Source organism: Ranitomeya variabilis, chromosome 4 (genome assembly GCF_051348905.1).
Source record: "Ranitomeya variabilis isolate aRanVar5 chromosome 4, aRanVar5.hap1, whole genome shotgun sequence".
In the NCBI taxonomy this organism is placed as follows: Eukaryota; Metazoa; Chordata; class Amphibia; order Anura; family Dendrobatidae; genus Ranitomeya; species Ranitomeya variabilis.
This window is the reverse complement of record NC_135235.1, coordinates 670629232-670638512: the sequence shown is the minus strand read 5'-3', so window position 1 is coordinate 670638512 and position 9281 is coordinate 670629232.

Sequence of the window (9281 nt, the reverse complement as noted above, 5' to 3'; positions counted from 1 at the left end):
TCAGAGACAGGCCCCACAAATTCAAAGGACTAGGGATTAAACACAGGAACCTTCCAAGGGTACTGAATATACATCTGGAAGTGATTTTTTATCTTCAGCGGAAAGCGAGTCAGACATCGGACCCGAAGGGACAGCAAACGCCGCCCAAACACGACTGCGAACAACCAGATTTTGGGGACCGGCGACCACCGGCTCAGAAACAACACAGGAACCATCGAAAGTATTAATACCTTCTGTGTCTGGGGCGGCTTTGGAGGGAACAGAGGTACCTAATCACACACTACAGGTGATTAATCTCTCTGATTATGTGCTTAATGCTACAAAACTGACGGTTTTGAAGGGGTCTTTAACATTTTCTCCCACACAGACTGCTGATAAATTCACCTTAATAAAGTACTTATATCTTTTTTGCAGGCACCTTGTGCTCTGGTTATTACATAATAGGCCTCAGGCTTTCAAGGATGTTGACCAAACTGACCAGCAGGTCATGCAGGATTTGATTCAGCTGCTCCAGGAAAATGAACCAAGCGTTGGTAAGAACCGTTTTCCTCACAAAAATAGATCCAATGTGGCCCCTCCTTTTTCCCTGGTGCCGTCTATCGGTATTTTTCGAACTAGTAAAAAAGATATTATATCCATGTCTTTACGGCCCTTGCTTCCGGAGAATCTGAGTAGGGAAGAAAAACGGGCCTATCTGCTTTGAGAAATAATAATACATTCCTGATCAAAGAGGCGGACAAAGGGGGCAATGTGGTTCTGTGGCCACATGCCCTCTATTTGGAGGAGGCACACCAGCAATTGGGTAATAAGAGGTTTTACAAAAAACTGCCCCCTGATCCCTCTGCGGTTTTTGGTGCCAGGTTCAGGGCTCTTTTGGAAAGAGCCAGGGATCTGGGCATTATTAATCATCAAGAAATCAAATTCTTGTGGGTTGAATGTCCTATCACAGCCACGTTTTATATGCTGTCTAGGATACATAAGAGCCTTCTTAGGCCGCCTGGTCAGCCGATTGTGGCCAGTATTGGCAGTCTCTGCGAGAAGGTCTGTATATACGTGGATTACTTTTTACAGCCCCTAGTGAAAAACTTGCCATGTTTCGTTAAGACTCGTCGCACTTTATCAAAATGCTGCGGGTCCGTACACTAACAGTAATCCCCCACATAATAGTTGTAGAATCCCCCCCATTACACCACTAAGTAACGGCGGACGAAGGCGTAGACGCCAAACGTCCTCCCAATCATCCTCCGATAACTCCCGTCGCCATTCGCGCTACCCCTCTAAACGCCCCTCCCGTCACCGTCGCAGACGCAGCTCCCATAGGAGCCGCCGCAGATCCCGGGCCTCAGAATGGCTGTCATCAGCAACATCCGAGGGGTCTGAGGTATCGCCGAGCCCGGATAGGTGTCGTCATGCACGGGACAAACCCTCTAAATCACGGGCACCCTCTAGGGCTTTCAGCCGGGGAGAACAATCCCCCACGGCTTCCAGCCACAACGGCCATGCAGTCGCGGAAGACAGAGCCATTAATCCGCCACTACGTGGTTGTAATCGGGCTCCAGCACACGATACTCAGACCATCGGCCAGTCCCTCGCTATAGCGGGAGCCAGAGTTTGCCCATCCTGTGATATCACCCCGTCAACATCTGCGGGGGTTCCTCCAGGATCGGAGTACACTCGTCCAGAATCACACAGCGGTGAGTCTTCCAAGGGTAGCGAGGAAATGTTACATTGCGGGGTTAACTTAAAGGAAATGGAGCTAACCTCAGCATTAAAGAGATAATCCTACAGCTATCACATTCGAGAGGAAAAGTGGTGAACAATACAACACCACAATCCGCTAATCTACACAAAGACGCCTTCTTCTGCGGGATCAGCCCACTGGGTGCCCATATAGATCAGGAAACGAGACAGAAAATCTGGAGCAACGATTACATTGACATATGGTCGCTGTTATCAGCGGACCAGCTAACGGTTGTTAAAGCCAACGATAGGGGTTTCGATAGGGGGAGATCAAAAATCGGATTAAGCATGAACAATTGGCTCCAGGCCTTCGCAGTATTGGGCTGTATTATGGGCCAGAAACATCCGGAACGCTGCTCCGAGTTGATTATATATCAGGATATGATATATAGTTCGTACAAGTCGCACGGCGGTTCAGCCTGGCGTCGGTACGACGAGGAGTTCCGCAGGCGTCTGGCCCTACAGCCCGATCTAGGCTGGGGAGTTAAAGCAACAGACGTGTGGCTGCGACTGATGCTGTCACAAAAGCAGACCCCCTTTTCGGCCACGACCACTAATTACTCCGCAGCCGCAGGTCAGAACTCAGTGGTCGTGCGAAAACCCGGGGCCTGCTGGCTATTCAACGAGGGAAACTGCCGATTCCACGCGCTATGCAAATTCAGACATGATTGCTCTGCTTGCGGGGGGGGGGGGGACACCCAGCGGCAAGGTGCACTCGCCAGCCATACAAAGCGCCTACACGGCAGAACCGTTACAGTGAGCGTAACCGCGATGGCCCCCTGGCTAAAGCTCTACCCCAATAAGAAAGCGGCTCGGCAGCTGCAAGCGGGATTCTCCGACGGGTTTTTCATTCCCTTTAGGCTAACAAGAACGCCAACCCTATCCGATAACCTAAAATCTGCTCGCGAATTCCCTGAAATACTTAAGACAAAAAATTGAAAAGGAGGTAGAATTGCGTAGGATAGCAGGTCCCTTTAAATCGCTCCCCTTCAAAAACATTAAAATATCACCATAAGGCATTATACCAAAAAAGGAACCCGGTAAATACCGCCTAATCCACCATGTATCCCACCCAAAGGGCGATTCGGTTAACGACGCAATTTCCCCTGAAGAGGCTTCCGTCTCGTACGCGTCTTTCGATAAGGCAGTAGAATTAGTCCGGGCAGCCGGACCAGGCGCCCTGCTAGCCAAATCCGACATTGAATCGGCATTCCGTTTACTACCCGTGCACCCCGAATGTTTCCACCTTCTGGGCTGCAAAGTGGACCAGCTCTATTACTTCGACATGTGCCTCCCAATGGGATGTTCCATCTCATGTCACTATTTCGAGCTATTCAGCACGTTCCTAGATTGGGTAATTCGGTACGAAACGGGCAGTAAATCCCTAATTCACTACCTCGACGATTTCCTGTTCGTCGGCCCCAGAAATTCTAATCTCTGCTCCGATCTACTAGAAAAATTCAAACCTATCTCACACAGATTCGGCGTGCCATTGTCACCGGAGAAAACGGAGGGACCATGTAATGTGTTGCCCTTTTTGGGCATCGAAATAGATACCACTTCAATGGTTTTCCACTTACCAGAAGAAAAAATTCAAAAAACCCAGGAAATGTTGAAAGGCTTCTGCGAAGTTAACAAGGTAACCCTCCATCAAATGCAGGCATTATTGGGCCTACTGACGTTCGCCTGCCGTGTAATGCCTGCCGGCAGAGCATTCTCGCGCAGACTTTCTTTGGCAACAAAAGGCGCTTCTCAGCCCGGCCATAGAATTAGGCTCACTCGTTCGCTAAAAGCAGATCTGCTAGTATGGCAAACGTTCCTACAATCGTACAACGGTCACACGTGTCATGGCTAGAGAGATCACAAGCAAGGAATTAGGGCTGACAATAGGATGGAACAAAAAAGAGGGTTTTGCAGCAATCTATAAAAACCAATGGTGCAAATCTGGTTGGCCAGAGAAATGGATGACAACAAAGTGGGGGCAAGACTCAGCACTATGGGAATTGTTTGCGTTAGTAGCAGCGATAGAGATATGGGCCGATCAGTTGAGAAACATGAACATTCGTTTCCAAACAAAAAACTCGAAAACAGCGAAGAGTTTAAATCACATGTCTTCTTCTTCACTGCCCATACTCGCCCTCTTGCGCGTTGATATGCCTAGAAAACAATATTTGGTGTAGAGCCACCGTGGTGGCGGAAGTTGACGATAATATCATTAACCCACTGTTATTTTCCAATTGGCAGGCTTTCAGAATCCAGCAGCCCAACGTGCAACCCCATGGTATTCGGTGTCCACTGTCCCTGTGGGACACTGTGGCCAATCACTGATGCCCCTAATCCGGGCCTCCGTTTCGCCAGCTACCTGGCAGGTGTATGGTAAGGCTTGGGAGGAGTGGTGCTCACTAATTCAGGGTAGGCCAGTCGATGGATGCGACGGAGCACGAAGCGCGGTGACAACTGATTTTCTATTACGGATGAGGGAAAGCGGGGCGTCGGGTACCTTGGCACAACGGAAATTATCAGGGCTAGCATTTTTCTTTCAATTATTGGGATGGGTAGACGTAACTAAGTCCTTCTGCATAAGACAAGCCATAAAAGGTTGGAAAAGGCTTCAGCCAAGCCAAGAAAGTCGCCGCCCCATTTCACTGAGACTATTGCAGGACCTGATTGCGATATCCCCGTCAGTCTGCTCATCGCAATATGAGGCGGCCCTCATATCGGCAGCTTTTGCGACCGTCTTTTTCGGAGCACTGCGTATTAGCGAATTGTTACCACGGTCAAAAAACGCGTCGGAAGGAGGCCCAATTAATGAGGACATAGTTATATGCAGCGACGCCCTGCGCATCAGGGTTAGAAAATCCAAATGTGATCCCACCGGTAGGGGCACATGGGTCCTGGTTAACTCTACAGATGGCCCAGCTTGCCCGTTAAAAATGGTTAAAAGAAACGCCGTTATAAGACACGCAGGTAGATTTTTCTTCACTCATACAGACGGGTCCCCTCTAACCAAGTACCAATTCCAGGCAATGTTCAAGCTATGCTTGGAAAAAACCGGCGCAAATCCAAAGGAGTACGGAACACATTCGTTCCAGATCGGGGCGGCCACAGAGGCAGCTAAGGCAGGAGTGTCAGAGGCCGAAGTGCAGAGAATGGGTCGTTGGAAGTCCGCATGCTTCGCCAGATACATAAGACCTGATTTGCTGAATTAACATGTGTTGTCTCTTACAGGGGTGGAAGTTTGGGTTGTAGGAGATTCCTACGTATACTGGGCCAAAAAGAGGGCCAAATCTTTACATCCCGGGAAGGAATAAAAGTTAACTAGAGGGGTATCAGAGGCCTCCAGTGGAAACAGGTGTTCAAGGAGATGGTTGGCATAGCAAGGATGGTGGAACGCCCTGTGATAATGGTGTTACACGCGAGTGGCAATGACCTTGGCAAACAAAAGGTGGCTGAGCTGTACAAATGGGTGACAACGGATATGGAACGGATCAGCTGTCTGTTCAGGAACATGATACTGGTGTGGTCGGATATAACACCACGGGCCATCTGGCGAGGAGCAAGAGATAAAAAAGCCATAGAGCGGACAAGGGGGAAATTCAATGCTCGGATTGGAAAATATGTGAGAGGAAGAGGCGGTGTCGTGATTCGTCACCAATACCTACAAAGGAATAACACGCCAAAAAACTAGCGTGGGAACTTTTCCAAGGCTCAAGTTCATGAGAACATCCACCAGAGGGCGCCTCACCGCAACTCAATGTAAGTACAGATCACTCAGCTTTCCTTTCAGCACCCGGGGATTACAGACACGAGCGAGTGCTTTAGCGCAGCTCCTGCCTGTAAAATGATTTAACCCCTTCAGATGGATTTACTTCGTGGGACGTGACAGGTCATCAGAGGGTATGTATATTGTGGGTTTATTATTTTGCTAAGCGAGGGTCTTCAGGTGGATTGAGCGAGCAATAAAATATTAAAACAACCTGTGTTTATTTCATTAAAATAATTTTTAATAGTGTGTGTGTGTTTTTTAACCCTTTCAGACAATTGGATTAATAATGGATAGGTGTCAGAATTGACGCCTCTCCATTATTAATCTGGCTTAATGTCACCTTACAATAGCAAGGTGGCATTTTCCCTTCATTACCCCATATCCCACCGCTACACGGGAGTGGGAAGAGAGTGGCCAAGTGCCAGAATAGGCGCATCTTCCAGATGTGCCTTTTCTGGGGTGGCTGGGGGCAGATGTTTGTAGCCAGGGGGGCCAATAACCATGGACCCTCTCTAGGCTATTAATATCTGCCCTCAGTCACTGGCTTTACCACTCTGGCGGAGAAAATTGCGCAGGAGCCCACGCCAATTTTTTTCCCAATTTAACCCTTTATTTTAGCAGCTACAGCGCCCAAATTTTGCACATACACACTACTAACATTAGTAGTGTGGAATATGCAAAAAAAAAGGGGATATGAGATGGTTTACTGTATGTAAACCATGTCTCATATCATGTCGGGTTTGTGAAGGAGAAATGAAAAGCCGGCAATTGAATTACTGGCTTTTCACTAACACCGCTGCGTATTTCTCGCAAGTCACACTGCTGGTCCGTGTGGAATCCGTATTTTTCTCGCCCCCATAGACTTTAATTGGCGTTTTTTTGCGCAATACGCTGACAAACGCAGCATGCTGCGATTTTGTACGGCCGTAGAAAGCCGTATAATACTGAACCGTAATATACGGCTGATAGGACCAGACCCATTGAGAATAATTGTGCCGTTTGTTTGGCGAGTTTTACGGACGTATTTTCTGCGCTCTTACGTCCGTAAAACTCGCTAGTGTGACGCCGGCATTAAGATGGAATCAATCCGTTCATCAATAAAAATGTTGGTTGAAAATTGTTTCATGGCGGTCATAGATTTGAAAGACGCGTACTATCAAGTACCTATCCATACAAACCGGTGTCCATGAGGGGGGTAGTCCTCCATTTTCAGTTTACGGCGCTTCCTTTCAGTTTATCGGCTGCCCCTCGGGTATTCATGAAATTAGTTGCTGAAGTCATGGCTCATCTGCGGGAGTCGAATATTCTTATTATCCCTTACTTAGATGATTTCCTGATAGTGGGTAATTCAGTGGATCATTGCCTGTCACAAATAGGAAAACCTAGGGCCAGGCTAGAAGCATTTAGGCTGCATAATAAATTATGAAAAATCCCGATTGCAGCCTTTAAAGGTCCAGAAATTTCTAGACCTACTGTTAGATTCCGAAGCACAACAATGTTGTCTACATCCAGACAAGTTGAATGACCCTCAGGCAGGCCAGGTCCCTATTAGGGTCCCTGATGTCATGTATCCCAGCCATCAGGTGGGCTCCGTTTCACACTAGACCCCTACAGAAGGATGTCTTAGTTAATGATAGAGCCTTAGGGGGGTCCCTGCAGAGCCAAATACCATTGAGCCTGTTAAACATCACGTCTCTTAGGTGATGGCTGGACAAGGACATCTTATCTTCAGGAGTTCCCTGGGTAACCCACATAACCGTGTAATAACCACGGATGCTAGCTCCTCGGGGTGGGGTCCCATATGGGTGACATCGTGGTCCAAGGACAATTCGACTCCCGGGTGGGATCCTCATCCAACCAGAGGGAGTTGTTGGCAATAGAAATTATCAGTTAAAAGCTCCTCGTATATCTACAAGGTCACCGTGTCAAGATTCTTTCGGGCAACCAAGTGGCGGTAGCCTAGGTCAACCACCAAGGTGGAACACGTTCAGAGGCTCTGATGCTAGTAGCAGATCGCCTATTTCAAACAGTCGAAAGACATTTTCAATCTTTGACAACGCTTCATATCAGAGGAAAGGACTTTCTAAGCTGCAATACCCTAAAACAGGGAGAGTGGTCTTTGAACAGAGACATCTTCAACCAGATTGTCCGCAAATGGGGTCAACCGGGGGTAGACCTCTTTGCCAACAGGAGAAACAGATAAGTAAGGAAATTCTGTTCTCTAAATCCCAGGGAGAATACTCTGGTAGTGGACACATTCCTAACAAAATGGGACTTCTCCCAGGCCTACGCATTCCCGCCATTATCTCTGTTACCTCTAGTGGTAAGAAAAATCAGGGAAGACCGAGCAAGGGTCATACTAATCGTCCCATTTTGGCCCAGGAGGACCTGGTTCATAAGGCTCAAGACTATGTAGGTATGCGATCCCTGGGTACTTCCAGACCTTCGGGATCTGCTCTGCCAGGGGCCGATCTACCATCCACAAGTGTTGGGACTTCATTTAACGGCGTGGAGTCTGAAAGGTCATTGTTGACAAATAGAGGTTTCTCCCTGAATTTAGTGGACACCCTTCTGAAAAGTAGAAAACAAATCACAGCAAAGATCTACATTAGAACCTGGAAATGATTCCTAGCCTCTTCTGAGTTTAGTGTTGAAGACGGGGTACCGGTGCGACAGATCTTTGAATTTCTCAGAAGGGTTTGGAATTAGGCCTTTCCACGAGTACACAAACTCCCACACCTCCCTACACAGCCACTACAACTTTCCCTGCCCAGTCCCAATTCCCTGCCCAGTCCCAATTACCTGCCCAGTCCCAATTCCCACCCCAGGCCCAATACCAAACACAGTCGCAATACCCAACCCAGTCCCAATTCCCATCCCGGCCCCAAATCCAAGTGTCTTCCCCAATGTTTTCTTCCTTGTCCACCTTACCTTCCCCATTTAGTATTCCATCTACCCCAACACCACCCTCCCCTGCTCAGCCTCGTTTCCCCCCCCCCTTCCACTACAGCCCAACCCAGTAGGCTTTCCCCACCTATCGACGTGGTCCAACCTTCCAGCCCCTCCGCTAGTATCTCCACCCCACACTTTACAGATTTTACGTGACAAATGTCCTGATTGGCCTACGTGAAGATGTTCACTTTCAGACTATTTGTACATCTTGTCATCTGGAGTGCGCTCTTACACCGAACACACGGCTCATTTTAGGTGCGTGTCTCGTTCCTATCGAATATTAGTATGTAATTTGTCTTGAAACTTTTAAGTACATTTTGTAATGCCAATGGCAACTATGTGCTGTATTGGAGGCAAAAGTAGTGTCAGCTAAAGTGTTCTTGATCTGCCTGCTTCCCTGCCCTGATCTGCCTGCTTCCCTGTCTTGATCTGCCTGCTTCCCTGCTTTGATCAGCCTGCTTCCCTGCTTTGATCAGCCTGCTTCCCTGCCTTGATCACCCTGCATCCAGGGCACATTAAACAGCACTATTTATCGCAAGAAGACAGCTACGAACAGCCTCCTCAGGTGGGAGAGCTGTCACCCAACAAATTTGAAAAGGGGGATACCGAAGCAATACCTGGTTCTTTGCTAACTAGATACGCAACAGCGGTACAAAATCAAAATCTACCAGTCCGTCTTCACTCATACCACCCAAATCTCAAAAGATTCATCATAATCTATCAGAATATCAACACTGTCAGTCCTTTAAAAATCCTATAAAATCCAGATCATGTCTCAAAAGAGAGGATATGCATGAATGCAATAAATTTACTTTGTCAAACA